General features: G+C 48.5%; 1 protein-coding gene across 4 annotated transcripts in view; it reads right to left on the minus strand.

The window, feature by feature from the left end:
• FSTL4 (follistatin like 4) overlaps nt 1–26,169 on the minus strand; it is a 651,440-nt gene that overhangs the window by 489,156 nt on the left and 136,115 nt on the right. The window contains exon 1 of one of the 4 annotated variants that reach the window (XM_047859176.1): nt 8,425–8,475. The exons of the other annotated variants lie outside the window; for them this stretch is intronic. The gene's annotated coding sequence lies outside the window, so the exon portion shown is untranslated. Of the gene's footprint in view, nt 1–8,424; nt 8,476–26,169 lie in introns of those variants that run through there. 4 annotated transcript variants of the gene reach the window in all.

Raw genomic sequence — 26,169 nt, forward strand, 5'->3', positions numbered from 1 at the left:
CTGTTGGTGCACTAGGTGCATGTGTGTGGGTGTGCTTGCACATGTACATACAAGGCTGAGAGCCCTTTCTGAGTCATAGCCTGGAGTCCCAAAGCCTAAATTGACCCCAAACCTGCCTCAGAGGGCCCTCTGTGGGAAAGGACTTCTGACATCCTAGCGTGAGGCTCCGGGGCTCGACAACACACACCTCAGCTGCAATGCTCAAAACACAGGACAATTAGGAGGACTTAGTAGAGGGCAGTGAGGGGGGCTTAGCAACTGCCATGGCAACTGTGGGCACATCTTTTGTGTGGCACTCTTCTTTGTCCCTGCCAGTGAATAGCAAAGGCATTACATAAGCAGCAAATGCGCTCCCTGGCATACTGATCCTGCATCACTGGCGGGCCAAGGGCCAGGAGGGACCGCCCAAGAATCCTATTCTCCCCATCCACCACCATGTGGAGGGCCTCAGGGAGCCTGAGCCAAGATCCACTCTGGCAAGCCTGGGGAAAAGCCAGCCTGCCCAGTTAGGCACCCCCTCCCCAGAGCAACCTCTTGGCCATCCACAGTGGACAGTCTAGTGCCTCGCCCCTGCCCCAGACCATGCTGGTGTCTCTCCCCCAGAACATGCACATTCAACCCCTGTGCTCAGAAGCTATGGGAAAGATGGTTCCCACTCCCCTCCCCTCCCCTGATCACATGAATTTATCAAGAAAACCCAAGACACATCAACAGCTAATGAGGAGTGAAAACTGAAGCCCCACTTGTCAGAATCTCTTTCTTTTCAACAGGCTGAATTTATAAACTCAATTGGAAACAGACCCCCTCCGGGATGACACAGAGTTCCTCGGCCAGCGCTGTTGTGCCTGGCCCTTGGAGGCTTGAGAAAGTGAAAGCCAGCTGCCTGTGGCCCCAGGGAGGGTCACCATGCTCCAGACCACGTGGAGGCCATGCACCAGCACAGCCTCGTGAAGTCACCAAGACGCCAGAACGAGCCAAGATACACCACAGCTCCTTCCCTGCTTGAGAACAAGTGGCTCATCACACCCTCCCAGCGTCTGTCCCTGTCACCGGGGGAAGAAAAGTTTTTCAAAAAGGACAACTCCAAGCCTTTCCCTTCAGTGTAAAGCTGGAGTTCTATCACTTTCTTGAAAACAATCTCTTTCCTTTCCTGTCCGCTTATCTCAGTGGGCACTTATTAAGCACCCACTTGTACATGGTTCCACAGAAGAAACCAAACAGGGGGGAACAGTATGTAACCCCAGACTGTCAAAGTCAAAGCCACAGAGAGGAAGCAATAACTTCATACCTTTACTATAACTCACACCCTCCTTGCTTCCAGGAAGTGTTCAGGCAGTATTAAGGAGAACATCAAGGGAATGAAAGACACACTGTTCCAGAAATGAGAAACTTCCAGAGAGAGCAGAGAGCATCCATACTGAAGGGCTGGATCCTACCTAATCGATGTCAGGGAAAGAAAGAGGGACAGATGCAGACAATCAATGAAGAATAAGGTGTAAAGTCACACACCTTCCTCCAAATCTCAGCTCTGCCACTTACCAGCTGGGTGACCCTGGCCAAGGCACTTAGCCTCTCTTAGCCTCCTTTCTTTCTTCTGTAAAACAGTCATAAAAACATTACTACATGATGGAGGGGCTGTGACTGTCACAAGCGATCATGCCTATAGCCTGTGTGGCCTAACACTCACAGAGTCAGTATGTGGAAAGTAGCTTCATTAGAAGCTATTAGGAAGGAGAGAAAGTCCCAGGTCTGTCCTCAAAAGCTCCTGGAGAACCCTCAGCTCTAGATCTACTCAAGAGGATGTCCAAAGTTCCCTCCTCAGCTGGAGGGGTGACCAATGCCAACAAGGTAGACTGAAGCTCAGGGAGGCCAGGCTGTGTTTTCATGAGATCCGGTGCGTCTCCCTCAAAGGAGACAAATCCACAGCCTGAACGCACAGAGGGAGGCTTCTCTTCAGAGGGAGAGATTTATTCCTGGGGCCATGGCATTAATGGCTCTGACTTCTCCTTTCCTGGGTACTGGTGACGAGATCAGTGCCTCAAGGGACAGAATCTTAACTCAGAAGAAAGGCAGCTAGTGGTGTCCCAGAGACCTGAGACCTAGTGGGACCCAGGATCCCAGAGCTCAGCCTCTGGATCAGCCTTTTCCTCTCTGAGGGGGAAGGGCAGGACATATAGAACAACTAAGAGAAAAGGAAAAGGACTCACCATGATGTCACTCAGGCTCACCAGAGTCCCAGGCAAGGCCCGAAGAATCCATGTTGGATTCCACTTGCTCCAGCAAGTGTATTGAGTACAAGTGGGTGCTTAATAAGTGTCCCAGGCCCACTGGGGGCTGGGAGGCTGGGAGGGAACCAAATCGATTGGAATCAGCCTCTACTCCTAAGTCAGGGATCCCCCTCTGCTACCAACAGCGTTAGCATCAAAATCTGCCCTGAGGAAAACTTTACCCACACAGAAAACAAAACTCTGAGTGATTATTATATGCCAGGAACTGAACTATGCTTCTTTCATCTGATCCTCCCTACTACTCCGCAAGGTTGCTATTCGTGCTTCTATTTGTTTCACAAAGAAATGGAGGCGCCAAAGAGTTATTTGCCCAAGGACGCTGTGCTAGTCTGTTCCTACTGAATAACAGATAACTTCAAAAAATCTCAGGGCCTTATAAGAATAAAGATTTATTTTTTCAGTCTGCAGGTTGGCTACAATTTGGCTCATCTAGTCCAGACTCGGCCACACCAGACTGGACTCCAGACTCCCGGTCAGATTTGCATCTGCCTGTGTGGGTTTTCATTCTGTGGTCTATGCTTAAGGACCAGCATCCTCCGAGGGAGCTTTCCAAATGTCAGATCACGTAGCACAGGAGAGCAAGCCGACTGAAAGCAGCACACTGAAAGCTTTTGCTCACATTATGTTCACTAACAGGGTGACGGCCAAGCCAAGTATCCCTAACGGTGGTCAGGGAAGTGGGTACTCTGCCTTGCCAAGGACACGGATATATAATTCTATCCCAGGCTGGAGGGCAGATCCCAGACAATACCTCAGTCTATGGTGGTCACAGCTCCCAAGGGGCAGAGACAAGAGGCGAACCCAGGAAGCTCATTCTCCTCACTGATCTGCTATTGCAGTGACCATGTGACCTCCATGAAGTCACTTCACCTCTCAGGGCCTCAGTTTTCTCATCCACACGCTGGGTACGGCATGACCTACGCTGCTGGGCTTTATAAGGATCCAAACGAAGTGGTGTGTGAAGATTCCTTGAAGGCATCCAGTGGTACAGTAGGAAGAACTCCGAGCCCTCGTTTGGAAATTTCATGGGATCATGACTCTCCTCCAGACATAGACGGTGTCAGAATGACAAAATGGCAGAGCTGCCTCACAACCTTGAGAAGGATGGTCTTCTCTTGACAGTTTAGACACAGAGTGGTCCTTAGGCACATTTCGTGTCAATGAGAAATGCCCATGTCTCTGTCATGATTACGACTACTGTCAGGGCTCGGCTTTACGGAGGACACTCAGGACTGATTGTGAAAGCCAGGTAAGCGCCTGGTCAGAGAAGCACACACTTCTTCAGTTTCTCTTCAGTTCTCCCGCGCACATCCTCTGATTAGTACATTTTGACATTCTGTTGCCCGATCAAAATAATAGCAGGGATCAAACACATAAGTGGGAACAAAAGCAGAATTGCAAAAAGCACCGAATCGGTCACCAAGCACACACAGCAGAACACGTTTGCATGTTTTTCCCGGCAGAACGCCTGAGCTCACCCCCACTCCATTCCACAGACAATGGCTAGGAGCACAGGTTCTATGGCATCAGTGTCTGGGTTCAAGGGCAGCCTCCCTCTCTTACTAGTTTAACCACTCTGAGCCTCAGTGTCCTTATCTATAAAAGGGGAGCAATCACAGAACCTACATCACAGACATTGTGAGGATTCGACAGGGATGTCTATGTCAAGCGCTTACCACATGACCCGGCATGCAAGAAAGGCTCAGGAAACTCGGCCTTTGTCCTTAGTACCCCTCCACCCCTTGACAGGCATCCCCACACCATCCCTCCCAGGGACTCTTCACTAACTCTTGTGGAGGTTCTAGGAAACAGATACCCACATGTCCCTGAGGAGCATTTTAGTACTGAGCACATATCACTGCAAACTGATTTTAGGCATCGCTGTGTAAACATATGACCCTTTAATTCTATTTCAATTCAATTATGCAAATCCAATCACACATTCAGCATTAAACCATTCCTCTTTCCTCTCAAAACCTACCCACCGATGGCCAACTGAACCTGCGACTACCAATTCTGTGCTCAGAGGGAGCAGCACCCTAGCATCTTAAGTGTGAGAACTGGAAGATGAAATCACTCTCCAGCATAAGCCCAAAGCCAGGCCGGGAGCAGGTACTGAACACTCATGTTGATGGCCTGGCGGCTCAGAACGTCAGGGCAGATGACAGCGACAACGCTCTCCCAGGCCCCTTCACCTCTGTTCCATGCGGCCCCAAGAGGCCAGAAGGGCCTCCAGGGCCTCTCTGTGTGGGGAAGCAAGAGGGGGTCACAAGAAATGGGCACAAGTATGGGACCTCATTCTCCATTTATCCCCCAACACAGCTCACCAGTTGCCTGTTCTATATACTCGGGTTCCATGGAAATCTTAGTGTGGAAGCAAGGGTGCTTGGTGCCTTTATTTATTTAAGCAGGTAGTTTACTCTATGCTACAATCCTTGCTCTAGAAGTGGGAAAATAGAGGTCCAAGGAGGGAAAGCAGTTAGGTAAGAATCTCAGAAAGACTGGGAGCCAGAGCCACAAGGGGAATCTAGAGCCTGGCTCCCACTCCAGGAGAGCTGGGTTACCAGAGCTTCCTCCGAAGGACACAAACAGGGAAATGACACGCCAAGGCTCCGTGCTCTGTCTACATGGGGACAGGGACAGTAAGGGCTGTGGACAGAGCAGCCAAGGCAGAACCAAGATGGAGCCGTGTCACTCCTGCTCCCACAGCAGAGAGGCCCCGTGGGCAGGAGAGCCAGGCCGGCGGTGAGCACAGGAGGCCTGCAGTCTTAATATGACCTGTCTTAGCTTATTAACAGGAGATGGATAATATCTGACAAATGACGGGAGATAAATTGTTAAGCAATATGCAAATATGCCTGCAGCAGAAATGGAAAATTACTATACAGTAAAAGCTTTTATGGCTGCAAGAAAATTCAGAGGTAATTTGTCTCTGCGTCTCCTCCAATTCCAATCTTGCTGTTAGCCGCGGCAGAATGCTACATCCGTTACCATTCCAATTAGATCATTATAAAGGGGCTCCCGCATAGACATCAACTTTGAGGTGCCAGGGAAGAAAAGACATTTACCAGGCCACGGTCAGGCCCAGCCACAGCCTCCCAGGGCTCTGTCCTTCTGTCTCTGCACTATCATTTAGACAAGAGTCAAGATACCACACCCAGGCCCACCTCTGCCAATCACACCCCCTTCCATTTACGATCATCCAGCAGGCTCTGCTGGCTGTGTTCTTCCCCAGACACTTCTGTTTGACAAGGAGTGCAAAAGACCACAGTCGGCCCCAGCCAGACCCGGGGGCCAGCAGGATGGAGGAGGAGTTGGTACCTGGGGAAACCTGCAGACAGGAGATGGACCCGGACGTGAAAGAAGATCTCAGGGCCCCTGTGGGACCCTCACACACAGCCTCAAAGTACAGAAAATGAGACGTGAGGCTCTGCAGAATCAGGGCACGAAAAGAAGGGCAGGAAGTCGGTGAGGGCCCTTGGCTTGCAAGCCTGGTGGACTTCCTGAGAGGGAGGCCCCACAGAGGAATGGATACAGGGAGGGCAAGGGAAGCTGCCTGGGGCCCAGCAGAGCCGCTGCTTCCTCAGATCACACAACTAGCACAAGGGCAAGATCTTCTCTTTCCTCCATTCAGGCTCCTTGCTCTTCCGCTGAAAGACGACAGAGGAACAAAGTACCAAGGCAAATCACTTTGTTTGAAACACACTTGTAGGCAGCCGCTGCCTACAACAGAGATGGCGGCTGGGCTGTCCCAGGGGGAGGGCAGGGCACAGAGGTTCTCCACCACCACCAGAGCAGAGCCCTTGATGAGCAGAGGAAGGGGCCTCTCTGCCTCTCCAGACCACCTGCAGGCACACCACGCTGGAGGGGGGGCAGGCGACAGGTGGGAGCTGCAGGGCCCACCCAGGCCCGTTCAGCGGGACAGGAAAATGACCCTGAGAGAAGAGAACAGACCCTGGGCTGAGGCCGGCAGCACTGCCTGAGTGTGGCAAAGCCAGGCAAAACACACAGATGAGCCTCATTAATGGAAGTGTGAGGAGAGCTCAGGAAAAAGCTGCATCTGCATGATGAAGGGGAAAACAGGGGCATTCAATCCCATAACTAACTTATTTGAAGGTATTCGTTCGTTCATTCATGCATTCATTTGATTTTTTTGGCTTACCATGCCAAGAAATTGATTTAACCAACAGTGTCAACTGGCAATTCTGAGATCCTGTAGGCACAGCCCTCTGATGCAGAGCAGGGTCAGTGGAGAACCAGGAGACCAAGCTCATGAGACTCCTGTATCTCTCTACAAGTCAAGGCTGGGCAAGGGGTGCAGCATGCCGGTCCTGAATCCTGGATGCCCACCAAAAGGGCAACAGGAACAAGGCTGTTCCTGACCCATAGCAAGAAGCATCCGGGCAACACCCACATGCAGCCAGGGGCATCTCATGATCCAAATTCACAGCAGCTTGGGGCGCCCTTCCTCCAGGAAGCACGCCAGCTTGGCATGGTCACACACTGTCACCAATGCCACAATCACCGCCTGCCAGGCATGATGTCAGGCTGGTGGCATGCTGGATCTGAGTGACATACCCATCAGGGTTTATCTGTGAGCCATGAACACAAAAAGGTATCTGCTCACTCCCTGGGAGTTATAACTTCAGGTGACAATGCATTCTTTCTGTGGGACTAAATTGCACAGGCACCCAGATACTTGCTAACGCACCAGAGGCCCGAGGTGGGATGTGAAGGTTAGTGGAATGTGTGTTTCACACATGAACTCTAGCCATGTTTGCAGAAATGACAAAGAGGCTGCCTACAGGCTCCACACACCTCCTTCTCCAACAGGGGCCTTGCCTCCCACACGCCCTGGCCACCACCAGGCTTCTATGTGGGTCCCATTCTCCTCCTGGCCCTGGAGCTGCCTTGGTTGGGTCACAAGTACCCCTCATAGGATCCGGGCTGATCCTGCAGGGCTCCTGCTGGAAGGTTCATCAGGAGCAAGCCAGGTATGTGGGGTTGCAGCTACAGAAACCAATCCCTGCCTGAGGAACAGCCTCTGTCTTTTCTCTATACCTGCTATCAGTCCTCTGAGCCCCACCAGAGCCTTCACCCATGTCGTCACCATCTCCCTTGCACTTTTCAGGGTCCCAATCAAGTTTCCCCTCTTTCAGAAACTTGACTCAGACACATGCACACACCCACACACCAGGTAGCTCTGGCACTTCTAGCTATTTGAATCGTCCACATGGTGAGGAACCTCAAGTGCAGTGTTTCTGTTTCCTTTCTCCTCTGTGTGCTCCTATCTTGCATGTGACCTCAAGGCAGGGCCTGGGCCCCCTTCAATCATGCTCATGACATCTACCAACAGAGTAGGTGTCCAATAACACTGCACCAGGAAGGCTGCGTGCATAACAGTTAAAAGCACAGAATTTGGAGACGCCCTTCCTGTGTGATCGTGGATGCGTTAATCTCCCCGAACCTCATCTGCTAAACAGGAATAATCGTACCTATATAGTAGGATTGTTGCGATGATTAATGAAATACATCCAAAGTATTTAGCACATAGGGCCTGCTTTACATGTAGCATTCAAGAAATGGTATCTATCACTGTGCTTATAATTACTTGTGTATCATCATTACCATCAATAATGGAAAGTTGATTATATGGGGCACAGTCAGGAAAAGAGTGTTCTGGTTATCATCTTGGTTAAAAGAAAGTTATCAAAGTGGCCACACTAGAATTACTAATTTTTCAAGGACTAGAGTAACATCTACAACACACACGTTGATGAATCTGAAGGCATTTAGGACTCTCCTAAGGCTTTTGGTCACCTCTTATGCTGGGAAGTTTCACAAATGTCACCCAATAGAGCTTTCTGACTGCTGGAAGATTTCACCCAACCTTCGCTGTGTGAATTACAGACTGGTACATACATAAATACTCACGAACACGTACTTCCAGCCAGCCCCCTTCTGCGTGGTTTTTCTACCTGCACAGCAGCAATGGGGTGGCTTAACCCCTCCCTCCTGGGGTGCCACAACCCTCAAGTTTGGAAACCATGGTGTGCTGCTCAGGGGAAGGAGGACACGAAGCAGTGCAGAGAATCCTCCAGCCAAAAAGCAAACGCCCTGATGCTCTGGTACCTACCAGGTCTCCCTCAAGCCCCTGGGAAGCCACAGCCCACCTTGGAGAGCCAATTTCCCCCATCCAGGTGAGAAGGTGCAGGGTGGCCTGGGAGCAGCAAACAGGGAAAGGCACAGTCTCACAATGCATCATTATCAGCTCATAAACACACTGTCATTCCCTCCAGCATGAGCTAAGCCTCCGTGACTGTCCCAAAGTTTAGGTGTATTTCCCTTTTCACAGAGAAGGGTGTCAGGACTAGATGAGCGCCCATTCAGTAGCAGATCTGGGCAATCTGCTGACTCACTCTCTTTCCTGCCGCCGCCCTCCTGTTCCCTAACCCTATCCTGATTTGTTTCAATGACAGGGATGATTTGGTGCCCCTGTTCCTCCAGCATCCTGCCCGTGAGCAGTTGCCTCACTCCCTGGCCTGCTGGAAGCTCCCTTCTCGCTGACGCCCTGCCCATCACAGATAGGAGAGGTTTGCTCATATGGCCCAAGAGGCGAGGGCTAATGAAGCCCACAAAATCCCCTAGAGCTGGGGAGCTGCCGCTGACATTTCAAAAGGTCAATCAATCACGCTACTTCATGGAACGTAATCATCTCCCAGGACCTAAATGCAACAATAAAACCAAATAATGCCAAACACTCGGGGAAAATGAATGATGCTCACGCAGGAGGAAGTCTACATATAGTTGGCTTGTAAAACGTCCCCAGCCTGGTCCAGGCTGAAGGGCCCTGGAGCCAAGAGCTCGGGACTTGAACCCTGCCTCTGCTGTCAGCAGAGAGGACACCTTTCCTCCCTCTGCACCTGAAGAAGTGACCTGGATTTGGGATACATACTATAAGGACTCACCAGAAGTTTCTCTAGAAGAGGAAGCAAGAGAGGTCAGAAGGAATGCCACAGAAGTCACAGCACACCCCGGAAAGGTGGGTCCGAGCTGTCCACACTGCGGAAAGGTGGGTCCGAGGACAGCTCTCGGGATTGCAGCTCACTGTGGGGCGGGGAACAGCCTCAGACCAAGTGAGGAACCATTAAGCCTTGCTTTCCATGAAGCTGTGAGAGCCAAGGAACATGGCCTCCCAGGCAGATGAAAGACAATCGTTTACTTCAGAAAATACGACCCGCCCCCCACAGCCCCTGCCCATTCCTCCTTCTTTCTGGGCTTTTATGGAGACAGAAACTACACCTTGGACCGTACCTCTGAAACTCTGCACAGCGGCCTCCCTCCTGGGAATCCGCAACAAGCCGGGTGGGGGGTCTCCAGCAAGGGCCTGCCCTACCTGGTGCCTGACACCAAGCTGAATGTGCCTGGCCGTTCTTCAGGACCCTGCCTTGGCTCACCAGAGATCCTCGCCGTCTCCTGGCCACAACTGCCCCTCCCCTTCCTCACCTCCCCCTCTACCTCCTTCCTAACCGTACCCAGAGCCTGTGGGACTCTCTTCATTGTACCCCCTCCTGCCCATACAGCGCCCTCACCTGGCAGCTCTCCTCTTCCTCCTCTTGCACTGACTGTTGGCTTCCCCACCCCCCACTGGAACTCTGTTCTCTCCCTGAAACTCACATAAACCTGCCCCCTACTCTGACCAATGGCTGTCACCTGGGCAGCTCATTAGACTCACCAGAGGAGCTTTTAAAACTCAGTGCACAGGCCACATCCCAGACCAATTACAGCAACCTCTCCAGGTGGAGCCAGGCATCCATCCGTTGTAAAACTCCACAGGGGGGGCATAGCCAGCCCAGCAGCTCCCAGCGTGGGCTCAGCCAGCGGTAAGGTTACAAAATAGGCCCCACTCCCTTCCTCCTGAGAGCTTTGACTGCAGAACCCTCCCCTGGTCCAGGCTTCAGCCCCTACCCCCCCACCCCCCGCCTGCCCTCAGAGGAGGCGTCCCTGCTTAGAGCTCTTCATTCCCAGCTTGCCCCATCTTTGCTCCCATAAGGCTTGTTTGATTGTCGGGTTAGAAACCTGTCTGTGGGTTCCTTGACAGCTAGAAATGTGTATCCTCAATGCACAGAACAGAGCCTGGTGTGCAATATGTCCATAAATAGCTATGGGGTAGAAAGAAAAGAGGGAAGGAAGGGGGAAGGAGAGCAAGAAATTCAGTTCTTTAAAGACATGGAGGTGATGTCCAGGTGATTTCACTCCTCTCTAAAATAGGTGGTTTGCATTTATTTGCACCTTGGTCACAGACCCTTCCAGGGAGGTTTTCTGGCAATGCCCTTCTCACCTCCTCAGTGCCCTGCTCTGGCACCCCTCCACCTGTGGGTAGGTCTCTGCTCTATTTCCAAGGGTGAGGGGCTATAGTAGGGGCCACATCCCCTGCAGCCTGTCTTTGGATATTTGCCCTGATTACCCAAGAGCCACATCATTGCTGGACTGACACTGAAGCAGACCTATGGGCCTGACCACTACCCCTCCTGGCCCCGGCCACTGTCCTGCTCCCCTGTACAGGCCTTGCACCACAGCCCGCTAGCTGTACCTGGCCCATAGGACAGGCCACGAGACCGCAGAACAGTGACTGGGCATGACCCCGCTTTCATGCTCCCCAAGCACAGAGCTCTGTGTCCTGCATCATCGCCTTTGGTTATTCTTACCTTTTACAACTTGGGAACTCACCCATCTGGCCCAAACATGGGGCGGGGGGTGGGGGGTGGTGGGGAAGGGTTCGCCTTCGTCTGGGTTTCTCTGAGATGGGATTTGTGGAAAACTGGAGTCAGCCTTAATTTCCAGAAGAAGAAAAGCTGGCAAAGGTTCTCTGCTTCAAAGGAAAACCAGTGCCATGAGAACACGGTCTGAGGGGTGGTGCTCACCATTACATTTGCCCCCAGCAGCCCCTGGCACACTATAGGCACTCAATATATATTACCTATCATTATTGATGATAGTATCAATCCATAACAAACTTCCCAGAGCATTAAAAAGGAATACAACAGGAGCACCTGGGTGGCTCAGTCAGTTGAGCATACAGCTCTCGGTTTCGGTCCAGGTCATGATCCCACGGTTCATGGGACAGAGCCCCGCACTGGGCTCTGTGCTGACAGCATGGAGCCTACTTAGGACTCTCTCGCTCTTCTTCCCTCTCTGCCTCTCTCCTGCTCACGTGCTCTCTATCTCTCAAAATAAATAAACATTTAAGAATAAATAAAAATTAAAAAGGGATACAACTTACAAATCACTCTACACACAAAATTTTAGATGCATGGTCAATATCAAAGTGAAATAGAGCTGTTACAAATGGGCAGGAAGGAAATCTTTCCAGATTACAGACCACCCATGTCAAACTCATTCTGACCACTTTAGGAGGAGCTGAGACGACAGGGGAGGAAATGAGGGTTTTTTCAGTGATTGAACCAAACGTTCCCCCCAAAGAATGGCCCATTTATTCACTAGAATCTGCTCCAATCTCGAGATGCCAGCTGGCAGTTTTGTCAGAAAAAAGTCTCTTGCTTGTGTACAAGCTCCACATTTGACTTCTACTTGAGATAGAACCTCTACAGGGACCGGCTTCACTTATCCTAAAAACACTGGCTCCTTTAGTATATTTTCCTCAGTATATTTTTCCTGCCTTGGCAGCAGGAAGGGCACTTTCAGACATGTTTCTTCTCCCCAGTGCAGCATCGCGAGGCAGCCGTCAGCCACAGCTGGTATCGCCAAGTGATGGCTTGTGCCACACTGTGTCCGCCTTCCTGGGACAGTGACTTGCCCTGATCATGCTGTCCCTTCATTCTGCTCCTTCCTCACTGCCCAGAGGCCCCATCCCAAGCCACCTGGAAGGCCAGAGACCCCACTGTGAAAAGGTTCTGGACACAACAGCCTCATCCATAATGCTCATGCCCCCAGCCGGCTTGAAAGGACCCATCTGAGAGAATGGCCGTCTAGTCACTTTTATGTGGGCCATCAATTTTATTTTTATTGGCTTGGAGATGAAGGGGCTGTGACACATCTCGGTAAATTTGTGGAAGCGATGTGCTCTCCCTGGGGCACTCTTGGCAGGAGGACCAGAAAGACGCTGAGTTTAAGAAACAACCCTGCCGAGTCTGGGGACTTTTCTTAAAATGCTCTGTAGCCTGGGAAGATCTGCATCCCGGGCTCTGGGTCAGAAGTGAGGTGGACACGGAGGGCCCCGGGAGGAGTACCCAGAAGCAGGGGTTAGTTAGCGCTCCAGCCCCACACTCAGAAAGGCAGTGCTCATGTCAAATGTCAGCCACCAGCCCTCTCAGATGCCTGTTCCTTGCAAAAAGAGAAGAGCAGATCCCCCAAAAGCTCACCTTTAGGACAGTTGGCTGCATCTGCCCAAACCAGGCCTTCCTGGGAAACTGCGATCTGAACACCAAATGCTGCCCTCCGCCGGGCTCAGCCCAGTCTCCTCTCTTCACAAAGCCATCCTTCACCTCTCAGCTTGACATGATGGTGAGGCCAGATGTCCCAGTTTGCTGGAGCCCATCCTGGTTTACATCTCCCATCCACAGTATTTATTAATAGTGCCCCTGCCACTCAAGTGTCCCGATCTGGATAAAATATATAGATACCACTTCTCTCATTCTTCTTAACCCTGACCTTTATGGGCACCCATCACATACAAACTTCCTTACTGCTCAGGGGGCGCAAATCCACCTTCCCGGGGTGGTGCCCACACCTTCTCCTTTCTCAACTACTAGTCTGTACCCCAGCCTTCCACCCCAGCCTGACCATGCAGGGGATGCCCAGAGAGCTGGTTAAAAAGCATGACTCGGACCTGGACACCTGGCTTGTCCAAAACATGGTAAGTGTACAAGCAAACAGAAAAAGAACCAGGCTTTAAGGACCAGCTTCCAGACGGCTGAGTGGCTCAGGGCAATCTGGTATACAGTGAGAGCAGACTAACATCCAAGTTTTCACACCTCACTTCTTTCCCCAAACTTCAAGTAAATACTGTTAGGAACAATAAAACTTGCAAAATGAATGAATGAATAAATAAAGACAGGTACAAATGAGCAAGTGAACAGAAGAAATCCTTGCCTCTCGCTGCACTGGGTGCACACAGAGCCCATTTCTCCTCTGACCTGGACAGGCTCTCCAGATCTGGACAGCACGTACAGCTGGCCATTCTCCCAGCCAGAGGAGCTAGGTACCAAAGGGCAGCATAACCTTTCTTGGGTCCCCGGCACTGAAAGGAAAATGTACAGAAGTAAAGGGAGTGGTCACGTTTGCTGGGCTCAGGGCTTTGACTCTTCTGGAAGCAGCACACCAAGGTCTTCACTTCATGCGACAGGTGGGGAAAACTGAGGACAGCTCAGAGAGGTGATGTAACTTACCCAAAGTCACACAGCTACAAAACATCCAACCTGGTGCTTTGACACTCTTCTCCCCAAACCTGGAGCTTCTCCAGGAAACTACCAAGTGAGATACAAGGGAATACATGATAGCCAGAGAGGGTGAGCATTCCGATTCAGAGCTGGCAGTTAAAATGCATCGAGGGCAGCTCAGAGCCCTAACTCCCCATTGCCATTCGTGATTTATGCAGACGTTCCCCATTAGCTCTAATGGATGTGGGGAGCATAAATCTCGGGGCACAGCTCCAGACAGGCTCTTGTGATCTAAATGCCACTAAAATCAATGACATGGTCCCAGTATTGATATAGCAATTGTAGCACTTCATACCCAGGCCTGGTGGGGTTGGAAAGAGGAGCAGAGTCTGAATGGCATAGCCTGTCCTCGATGCTCCCGCAGTGGGCACGGTGCCCCGAGAGTGAGCCAAAGTCCAGACTCCAGAGCCAGATACTGGATCCAGAGCCCAGCCCCCCACCTCACCAGCTGTGTGACCTGGGAAGCACCTCAGGAGAAGTACCCTGAGGCTCAGTTTCAATGTCTGTAAAATGGGGGTCAAGTTACCGTGCAAAAAGCTCTGACCAGGAGGTAAAGCTGCCGGGAGGTAAAGCTGCGCTTTACTGAGAAGCACAAAGGCCTGTGAAGACCATTTAGGAGGGAACCACCTCCTTTGCTACAAAGACAAGCTGAACCTACAAGTCATTAGGTTTGTCTTGGATTTGTCCGGGGGACCTTCCATGCAGATTGCGACACCAAGGCCCAGCCAGCATGAGGGTTGCAATTCCAACAAGGCCACTTGGAAGGCCAATGCCCAAGAGGCGATGCAGGTGCCCGGGAAGCTGGGGGGAAGGCTGGACCCCGGCAGCAGTGGGCGGCCAAGCTCCAAGCCAGGCAGAGCACGGCTGCCCTCAAGTCAACATAGGCACAGGACACACCCCTGCAGGAGGCCCCATGGCTTATGCATGGTTCTAGAAGCTGCTTCACCTCTTTCTCTCTCCCTGGCTCAGAACAGATGAGCATAGAACTGGTGTCTGAGACTCGCTGGAAGGCTGGAATTATGTCCTACTCAAAACATCAATATTTCAATCCACCAGGAGGTACCTGCTCTCCAAGGATAACAGGTACCGGCCACAAAAGACCACTTTGAATACACTGCTGAAAACAGGGACAAAATAGATTGGGGCTCGAAGAAAGCTTTTATTGAGACTTTATCTTGAAAATTAAAACTAAAACCTATAAAGATATATTGATCTTTAGCTTATCTGTGTAAATTTATGTGATAATTTCAAATCTGTTAATTATGAGAATGAACAGATAATAAATTGTGTGTTGGCATAATCATTCCAGCATTCGCTTTGGACAAACCCAGAAAAAAACAAAGCAAAGTGCATTATCTGATGGGAAGGTAATGGCTCGGGACCCTCCTCCCTCGCCTGACTTCAGCTGCCCTAAGCCTGCCAGGCTACACCACCCTGCAGGTCCAGAGATGCTCCCTTTGCACTGTCAAAAGCAAGTACACAAACGGTGACAAAGTGAACCTGGGATTAAAAGAGTAAATAAATGAATAGGCAACAAAGAGCCCACAGAATTCCCAGGAAAGCAGGATAGGTACACTGAATCCAGGAACCATGAGCTCAAGCGAACTACTAGACAGCTTCTGGAATCCCTCCATCTTCCCAGGATGCCTCCTGTTTGGACCAGTCCAACCCCCTGCCTGCTGGGTCCTAGATTGAAGGAAGGGGTGGGAGGAGGGAGGGAGTCAAGGCCTTGTTCTCCCTCCTTGAGTAAGATCTGAAGACCCCAGACAAGAGAAACCACCAAATTAAGAGCAAGGGGATGTTTGTTTTCTTCCAGGACTGAAATCAGAGAAGTGGCCAGGATGAAGCCACATGAGCCCTCGCTACTCGATTGTGGTGGACAGTGCCCACCCACAGCATGCTACCCCACAGGCCAGCCTGCAGAGGGGGCCTGGCTGCTGACTCACCTTGACAGAGAGAACCCTGGAGACCCACAGAGAGTGGCTGCCACAGTGCCCCACAGTAACCAGGCACTCGTCAGGAGGGGCCCGCTCACCCCAGGTGAGCTCCAGGTTTGAACCACACAATAATAGTATGATCCGAGGCAGCTCCACAAGGACCACCCACCTGCTCAGCCCTGACATGGGAGACACCCAAAACAACAGGCATGGCTCTTTTCCAACGGACATGCTCCCTCCTCCCTGGGAACATGGAGTAACCATTACTTAATCAAGTCCTGTACACCTGTTGGGCACTGAGCTCCACCATCCCATTTAATCCCCAGACAACTCCATGACTTGGTTACTCAATTTACACACAGGAGAGCCAAGATGCATGCCTGAGAAGTGGTGTAGACTGGGTTCTAACTCAGGCTCTCCTAACCTGGAAGGCCATGATCCGAAGGCCAGACTGGGCAGCTCTCCAACAATCTCACTGGGAAGCCGAGAGCTCTGCATATCTGGTGGCTGGAACAGTGTGGGGCATGCGCTGCTGCTCAAAAAATATCTAATATTGGAGCACCTGGGTGGCTCAGTTGGTTGAGCGTCTGGCTTCAGCTCAGGTCATGATCTCACAGTTTGTGAGTTCGAGCCCTTAATGGGACTCTCTGCTGACAGCTCAGAGCCTGTTTCAGATTCTGTGTCTCCCTCTCTCTCTGCTCCTTCCCCACTCATGCTCTGTCTCTCTCTGTCTCTCTCAAAAATAAATAAAGATTTAAAAAATCTAATATTTCTAGTTAGGCTGCATCTTTGCAAGTTATTCGTGATAATCTGGAGAAGCAGAAAAACCAAGCAGATAATTTGAGCTTCATGAAGCTGCTGCCAAGCCATGATTACATGAGTAAATCTTGACTACGAGCTTCTGAAGGCAGGAACTTAGATCCTTGCCTCACTCTCCCAGAGAACCATTGCTCTCCTCCTTTGCATTTCAACTTACGGTCATATGATTCATTGAGTAGGGTATGTGCTCCCCAGTATCATCTCCATGACTAGCAAACAGCAGGTACACAGTGGATATTCCTGGAAGGAAGAGCCAGATAGCCAGCAAAGAGGTTGGCACAGCTAACCCATGGCCAGTAAGAGAGCATAAGGTGGGCTGGGAAGGGCACTCCAGAAATGAGGCCTCCACAGCAACAGGGAACCCCCAGCACATCCAAGGCTTCCCTCTGACTCTGAAGTTTCCTGTCCCCTCTAGGATCTCCACAGGGTTCAGTGTAGCCATAGCCCCCGGTTCAACGCCTTCAGCATAGGCTGTACTCAGTCACAACCTCAAAGTGTTTCTCAGTCATTTGAAATATGGAAATTTTGTCCTGAATAGAAGAAAATGCTCAGAAAAATTATGTTTTGCTTTTCAAATGAGCAGATATTCCCTGAATTTTGAAAGTAAACAAATTAGAGTAGAAGATGTCCAAATAATCGCGTAAACTCCAATTTCCTATGTTTTAACATAAACATCAAAATAATGAACTCAGGCTTATAGGAGGGGGGAAAAAATCCTGCCTGATGCTGTTGCATTCTTTAGAAGCTGAATCCTAAACGACTAAATTGGCAGTTTATTAACAGGAAAATTATGCTAAGTAGCTTCATGTTGATGTCAAGAATTTTATGCAGCCAGTTATGGTGCGGTACCCTGAGTGCCTCATTTGCATTTTCTCATTTAGAGAGAACAATGGCTCCAAATGAGTGCAGCATGTTCACATTACACACCCAAGAACATTTGCACAGACAGGAAGGAATATCTTGATACCAGAGTGATTAAGCCTTTTGTTCATTCTGCTCCAGCCTAGACTTAGGGGACAGGGGGCAGATTAATGTCACATAGAATGGTAATGAAGGGACCCAAGGCCAGAGCTCTTAAATGTCTCAGAGGACAAACAGCCATAGCCCACAGGACTCTTTATTCTTCTGACCTCACCAGGTTTGCTTTGGTTCAGTGAGAACTGGAGGGTGTATGACAGATAAATAAATACCCCCTCCACGTCGCATCATGGAAGGCCTTGTGACATCTGCCCCAAGAGTTTTGGAAGAATGGCAAGGAGCCCTGTGTACAGCCCACCCCTGCTAAATGTGGGCTGCTCCCCTGGCTCAGCAACTCAGAGCAGAGGCTGCCCATCTTTATTACACCAAGGTCTGCTGAAAACATGAATTTACTGAGTATCCACCTTGTGCTTAGTCCTCTGCTGGATAAGGGAGTGAGGTGAAGAAAGAAAGGATCATGCCAGCTCTCTAGGAGCTTACGGACTAATTGAGAAGACCGTCCTTAGAAACCAAGGGATTAATTAAAACCAAGCGCTGGATCCAGCGTAGTTAATCATGGCCTTGGACCAGGAATGGATCGCTGGAAGGAGTGACTCTTAAGTGTCTAAGAATGGACCAGAATTCTAGCATATCCAACAAGAAAATGGACAGCATTCCACATGGAAAGAACTGCACCAGCTAAAGTATATATATATATATATATATATATATATATATATATATATTTTTTTTTTTTTTTTAATTTTTTGAGAGAGAGAGCACAAGATGGGGAGAGGGAGAGAGGGAGAGAGAGAGAGAGAGAGAGAGAGAGAATCTTAAGCAGAGCTCAATCCCATGACCCTGAGATGTGACCTGAGCGGAAATCAAGAGTCTGATGCTCAAACCAACTGAGCCACCCAGGCACCCTGCACCAGCTAAAGTATAAAAGCACTAGTGAGCATGGCATCTGATAAAGACCAGCAGAAAGACTTGCATTCTTTTCATGCAAGTCTCACTTTTCCAAAAAGCCTCAGGCCATCAACAGAGGCTTGCCTTAAGATGTAAATGTAACCCAGTCTAGACTTAATACAGCAGACATAATGCTGTGTGTTCACCAGATCTCATTTCATATCCCTCCTTTTCCGGGAACCTGGAAAACTGTGTTTCCCAGCCCCTTGTAGTCAGGCTGGACCATGTAACTAGTTCCATGCAAAAGATAAACTTTTGTCTCAGTCACACCGAGCTTCGGGGGGTGTTTACTACTGCAGCCCAACCTATTTTATCTTCACTAATGCATTGGATAAATTGATTCATTACTGAATCCTGACTTTGTATACTCATGCAATCATTTATGGAATATTTATTAAAGGCCCATGAGGTACTAGGCACTCCATTCAGCACAAAGAATACAGTAGTAAGCAAGAACAACAAAGTCTCTTCTCATGAGGCTTATCATCAAAAAGAAATCAATCCCAAATATTAACTATTAGGAATCGCAAAATCTAATTCCTTTTTTTAAAGGGAAACTAAATTGAAATAAGATCCTTTAATCCAGTATTTCATTCAGTCTGTGTCTATCACTTGGCCAGTTGGCTCTTTGGCAAATCCCCCGACCTGATCCCTGAAAATCAGAGTCTGTCCTCAGTCAGAGTCACCCTACAGCATCTGCCCTGTGTCTATAAATGGTTTTCTCTGACTCCCATCTGGAGAGCAAGCCCTGGGGACTCATTATCACAGACCACACTTCTGATAGGGCTCTGACTTCAGAAGTACCAAAGAAGTCTATAAGAGAAACAGCTTCTCATCTTCAGGATAATACTATTGTTTTGATAGAATGACAAAAACACACTGATTTTTTTAATGTGCTTTGTACTATACAATTTTTTCAAAATTAACTTTACTGGGCATAACTTACATATAATAAAATGTAACCATTTTACACATAACTTGTATAAATTTGTGTAACCAACTACAATAAAAATATAGAAAGTTTCCATTACAGTGAAAAGTTCCCAAGTGCCCTGTCCCAGTCAATGCCACCAAGCCCAGGCAGACACTGATAAGCTTTCTGTGACCAGAGATTACATTTGTTTTTTTCTAGAGTTTCAATTAAACAATATCATACAATATGTATTCTTTGCATCTTGGCCAACTTCACCCAACATAATGTTTCTGAGCACCATTCATGTTGTTACATGTATCAGTAATACATTCCTTTTTATTGCTGAGTAGTATTCCATTATGTGGATATACCACAATTTGTTTATCCATTCACCGATTGGACATTTGGATTGTTTCCAGCCCTGAGCTATTATGAATAAAGCCGCCATCACCTTTCAGGCACAAGTTTTAGAATGAATGAGCCTTCATTTCACATCAGTAAATACTCAGAAATAGAAGCAATGGGTCTCATGATCAGTGTATCTCTAACTTTATAAGAAACTGCCAAAGTATTTTACAAAGTAGTTGTACCCTTGTACATTCGAGGAAGTGTAAGGGTCCAATTGATCCATACCCTCCACAACTCTTAATTGTAGCCATTCCAAAGTGCATGTAGGAGTATCTCCCTCCTTGTGGTTTTCATTTCTACTTCCCTAGTGACAAAAAATGTGAAACATCTTTTCATGTGTTTATTGGCCATGCATATTTGTGAGTGTGTGAAGTATCTGTGCAAATCTGTTGTCCTTTTAAAAATTAGGTTGTCTTTGTACTGTTGACTTGCTGGTATTCTTTATACATTCTGGATACTATATCTTCATCAGAAACATATATCGAAAATATTCTCTCTCCGTCTGAACCTGGACTTTTCATTTCATTAAGTGTCTTCAAAAGAGCAGAATATTTCACTTTTGATGGAATCAAATTTATCAATTCTACCTTCTCAAGTCTGTGCTTTTTATATCCTACAAATCTTTGCCTATCCTGAGCTCATGAAGATTTTTCTTTCATTTTTTTCCAGAGGTTTTATACTTCCAGCATTTACATTTAGGTTTGTGACCCACGTTGAGTTAATTTTTATGTACAACAAGGTTGAGGATCACTTTTTTTTTTTGCATATGCGTATCCAGGTGTTTCAGCACCATTTGATGAAAAGACTATCATTTCTCCAGCAAATTACCATGGCAAATTTATTGCAAATCAATTCACCACCTATGTGAGGGACTACTTCCGGCCCCTATTCTATTTCCCTGATCTCTATGTCTATAATTATTGCCAATTCCACACCGTCTTGATTACTGTAACTTCATGGTAAGTCTTAGAGTCAGGCAGTGTACATCCTCCAATGTTGTTCTTCTCTTTATAAATTGTTTTAGCTATTCTAGGTCATTTCCACATTCATATAAAATTTAGAACGCCGTCTTTGAAGGGTACTTCGAAGTATAGTAAGTTTCACTTGTGTTGGCTTTGCCAGAAAAAAAGCTCAAACCAGATCCAGAGATGAAAGTGAGATGCAGGTTGGAGGTTGGTTAGTTCTGTGCAGCGATGGGGAAAATGGCCTATTACTGGGGTGCAGCACTAGGCTGTCAGTAAATGACTGTTCTACCCAGAGATGTGTTCTCCATGAGCCACCCACTCCTCAGATATGTGATTTGTTTTGTTTTGGAGAGGGATATCTTTAAGGCACACATGCCATGGGTTTAAACTGTTAATCCTAGAGACAATCAACCTTCAAAATCCTGCCTCACTCCCTCCTTTTACCAAATCCTGGCTAACAGCTTGGGTTTACTGGTTGGAGTCTTCTGAATTCGGGTTGAGTTGGCCTGGACCACACACCGGCGCTCACAGGAGTGTGAATGGTGATCATAAAACACCGTGATATATGTGGAGAGTTGGAAAAGATTGAAGCTGTGCACCACTGTAAGGGGTTGTTATTAATGGCACCCTTCATAAGATTTGAGAGAGGGTGACCGGATGTGTAGGACTGAAGCTGTCTTCAGGACTCCGAAACTGCAGTCAATCACCTGAAAAAGGGCAATCTCACTTTGGTTGGGTGTCAGAGCGACCTCCATTTGTTGACACTGGGGAGACCAGTTTGAGAAAAACAAGAGGGCGGGGTCTAGATCGGGAATTTGGTCAGTGCCTACATCATTAAGGAGATAAAACTTTAAAAGACAGTCACTCCCCACCCCATCATCTCTCTCCCTTGGTCTTTGCTCTGAAACCCAGAACCCAGATCAAACCAGATAAATACATGTTATCAGCAGGCAATCCTTATACTTTTTTACCTTCTCTAATAGACTGAGTGACTCTACTCACTGTTAGCTGGGAAAATATCAGGGAGTAGCTAATGCTACCTCCCCCATGTGGAATTCATACCCCTAGGAGTGAGTCAGTATCCTGTGCTAGATCCCCGGGCCTGAGCCCACCTCACCCACACATACAAGGAGGAAGCCGGACTAAGGGTGATTGCATGAGCCACCGAGGCTAAGCATTCAGTCACCAACACCTAACTGAGAACCCCCAAAGTGCCGGCCCTCCTGGACACTGGTATACTTGGTGTCCAGAGACGGCATCCACTCCTGAGCACAGCATAGCTGATAATGCCTGAAAACAATCTTTCAGCAAAGGTGTTCCTGAAGCTAGGGGGTCCCCATTCATAGGGAAAGTCAGCTTCTCATCCATGGCCCTTGTGGGGAACTCTACCTCTCCAAGGCATGGCGATTCTCACTCTCCCCCAGGAAATGTTCCTGCTATGGAAACTATCCCAATTTCCCTTATCCCCATAGATAAGCCAAAAGGGTGTGTGTGTGTGTGTGTGTGTGTGTGTGTGTGTGTGTGAGAGAGAGAGAGAGAGACAGAGACAGAGACAGAGACAGAGAGACAGAGACAGACAGAGAGAGAGAGACAGAGAGAAAGAGAGAGATATTCTAGGAGCATTTCTTTCAGTTGTGGGGTTTAACATATTTTAGCATTGTGTGCTCTGGAAATAATGAAGGGATAGATTCAAGAGGGCCAGGGAAGTCAGCTCCAAATAGAGCTCCTTGTGCAGGAAGAGTGTCCCAGATGAATAATGCACTTTCAGCTTCAAAAAAAGTTTGAAGGGATTCAATTTGTAAAACCAATCAGACTTCAAATATTGAAAATAAAGCCAGTTTGAACAATTCTTTCTCTTACTCCCAGCCTTTGCTGAATGAAATTAAGAAAGGCATATCACCACTTCACATGCAAGATAAAGCACTGTTTCATATAAAAGCTGTTTCATTTTTTTTTCAAAGCTTGGAGCTGCCAGTGTTAATGTTTGAATTATTACCGAGCTGCAAATGGGAGCCAGCGGCCTGTCGGTGTGTTAACTATACACTCCAAAGCCGGGTGGCAGGTGGGGGACCATAGCGTTATCCTCAATCATGTTTTCACATTATATAAACCACATCCCACATCCAGCGCTAACTATGCCCCAGACAAAGAGAAGATACAAGGACCCACAGAGCCATCAACTTTCAGAATGACAGAGAATGAAAGGGAAGAGTTCCAATGAGCAGCAAACTTGGCAACCACAAAAAGCATTTTAATGACTATAAAGAGTTTAAGCTTGACCCTCATGGAAGCTGAAATAGAGATGGCTACTCCCTCAGGGGTTAAGAAATTGTGGCAGACAGATTGGAACGTTAGTTTAAAGTGAATAAAAGCCACCGTGACCTCCTCTTCTGTGCCTGGAGCAGTGGTCTTGCTGGGGTAAGTGTATCCCCATCGTCCAGAGGAGAAAGTCGTTCACATTTTACCCAGCTCCCTACCGGACAGACCTGGGCAGCAGTCACCCAGGGCTGTGGGATAAGGGTAGCTGTAAAGGGACAGTCTGGTGGATGCTCTCTTGAAGAGCCCAGGGACCAGGAGAGGCTGTCCTACGAGGTGGAGGCAGGAGGAGGAGGCCTCGCTGGGGCCAGAGAGGTGAAGACCAGCCAACACCTTAGCTTCTGAGGCCAGGAAGAAAACTGCATGGCAGGACATAAACTTCTTCCCCAAATCAGGCCCTGGAACCATTCCACACTAGTTTTAAAAGGGCAGGTGCATCCTGCTGAAATAAACCCTTGGAACACAGCACCTACGAGACAGTGAGGAGCCTGCAGACAGGAAGAGGCTGAAGTGGTGGTTAGAGGATTCCAAGACAGCATTAGGGGAACCAAAAGGATGGGACAGGTACAGGCCTGAGGGAACCCAGTGCCACCCCCGGAAACCCCTGGAAATCGGGAACTAAGGGTCTGGCCGGAAAAGCATGAGAAAAGAGGAGCGTCGGTAACCCACAGGCAGGTTTTGCTGGCCCTTCGTGCACACAAAGGAAGAGCGGGAAGGGGAAGAGGCCCGAGGTGAGGATGGCAGGTTCCACAGCTCTGGGGGGTTCTGTCCACAGCCTGGATGTGGGTGCAGAGGGGGCCTGCAGAGGAGAGGGCTTTCCGGCCTGGCAAAGGGAGCCTCACCATTCGCTCAACAGACTGGTATTGTTCCAAGCCTGGCAGAGCCACGTGAGATAGAAGAATGGATAAGAAGGACTCCTCTCCAGCACTTAGCAGATCATAAGTGTTCAGCAAACAACTGCTGCAGAGCCAAATGGCCCTCGTTGCTCAAGGATCTCAGGATGAGAGCCAATGGAAGCAAAATTCTCCCAGATGCAGGTTCAGAGCCCCCGGGTGTCCTAGCCAGAGCCGGAATGCCTAGGATGCCTGGGGATCCATACACCTTCAATCAGGACACCTTCCCAGAAGAGACACAGAATGCCATGTGATTTGGGGCTGAGGTAAGTAAGCTACCCCCAACTGTATCACTGGAAGCAGCCCCTCGTGCTCCCCCAGAAGAAAGACACCTCTAGACAGTGAGGGATAGGATTGAGAAGATGCAACAAAAAAGAGGTCCTTTTCCTTGAAGGAAAACTCCTTTGTGAAAGAGAACTGGAAACAGCCTACAAGACATACCACTGTCCTTGATGAGGTCATCTTCCTCTTAGGAGGTGCAACATGGTAAAGAGTGACTGAGAGACGGGATGGTCTGCAACCAGACTGAACCAGTAAGAAAGGAAGAAACAAAAAAAGTGGTTTAAGTATCACATAGGGTTTTTTAGCTATAAGCAATTCCTATCAGGAGGCAGCAAGCAAGGAAGGAAGGGAATAAGAGAGAGGAAGAGAAAAGAAAGAAGAGAAAAGACGAGGAAAGGCTTTGAGGAAATACAAAAGATAAAAAAGAAAGAGGCATTTATCAGAAGGATAAAGGGAAGCTCAGAGAATCCAAGATCCTGGGAAGGATAGGAATCCAATCGGCCTCGGTGGTGTCCTGGGTAGCATGAGCTCCTGGGCTACCTCCTCAGGGCACGATGCCAACAACTCCACTCGGGATTCAACGTCCATGGGAGAGCGTCCACGCATGTGCCCGCTGTGCCTAGTGCTATGAGCAACAAACCCTGAAATCAGGTAGAGGAAGCTCCCCCAAATACAAGAGGGGTGCTTACCAAATGAGTAAAGGAGATGCCAAGTGCCTGAAATAAAAGAGGCCATTGCCTACAATCACTCAGCTGCCTAGCACATGCACGTGTAGATTCAGGAACACTGGTACACACACACACACACATACACACACTGTCCAGACAGTCATACAACATTGGGCTTTGGAGCCAAGCCATCAGTTTGAATCCTGGCTTGACCAATGTATAACTGTGGCAGAGATATTTAAACCTTCTGTGACTAGGTGTGCTTGGGGGGCTCAGTCAGTTAAGCATCTGACTTTAGCTCAGGTCATGATCTCACAGTTTGTAAGTTCAAGCCCCATGTCAGGCTCTATGCTGACAGCTCGCAGCCTGGAGCCTGCTTCGGATTCTGTGTCTCCCTCTCTCTCTGCCCTCCCCTCCTTGTACTCCATCCCTCTCTCTCTCCCTCTCTTGAAAATAAATAAACACTAAAAAAAAATTTAAATAAACTTCCTGTGAGTATTTCCTCATTCATAAAAGAGGGATAATATCCCTATCAATGCTCTCTCTGGGAGGACTAAATAAATAACGCACGTGAACTTTTCACATAGTGCCTGGCACCCAGTAAATGCTCAGTAAGTATTAATTATGGAGTTTCCTCATGTATACACCAAAAAATGCCCCCATCTAACATGGTACTACCACCTCATCCTTTTGCAACAGGAAACAGCCTAGAGTCCATCTAGTTACCACATCCAACTTCAAGCCCTAGACTTCTGGGTAACATTCATTTCTCCCATCTCCATATTCTACTGCCTACAGACTAAACTAACTGCATACATAACTACATAACTACAGTTATGTCAATGTGCCCACCATAACTGACACATCTTACTACATCATGAAGTAGGGAAGAAGAAAAAAAAGAACATTTCAAGATGATATGACCACAAATCAAGGAGATAGAGAAAGACTCCTATTCTTTATATGACCCCTTTCCCTAAGCCAGAGGGATGGATATCAGATTCCAACAAAGACCTGTCCCTGGCTATTAGGAGGGATCTCAGGAGCAGAGAAATGAAATTGGTGGTACGGTCTCTCAACACCGAACACTCCTAGCTCTTATTCTGGGCTTGCTGGACAGCCTTCTGATGATTAGAACAGTCCCATAGCCTCTCAGAGCCTCCACCAGAACAACATGACCAACTGGTCATCTGGTAGACCTCTTGTCCACTTACAATTAGGAAATTAAATTTTATAGCACAAATCTAAAGTTCATGTGACGTTAACCTGACTGATGCAACCTCTTTTAGGACTTG

This window comes from Prionailurus viverrinus, chromosome A1 (assembly GCF_022837055.1).
Source record: "Prionailurus viverrinus isolate Anna chromosome A1, UM_Priviv_1.0, whole genome shotgun sequence".
Taxonomy (NCBI): domain Eukaryota; kingdom Metazoa; phylum Chordata; class Mammalia; order Carnivora; family Felidae; genus Prionailurus; species Prionailurus viverrinus.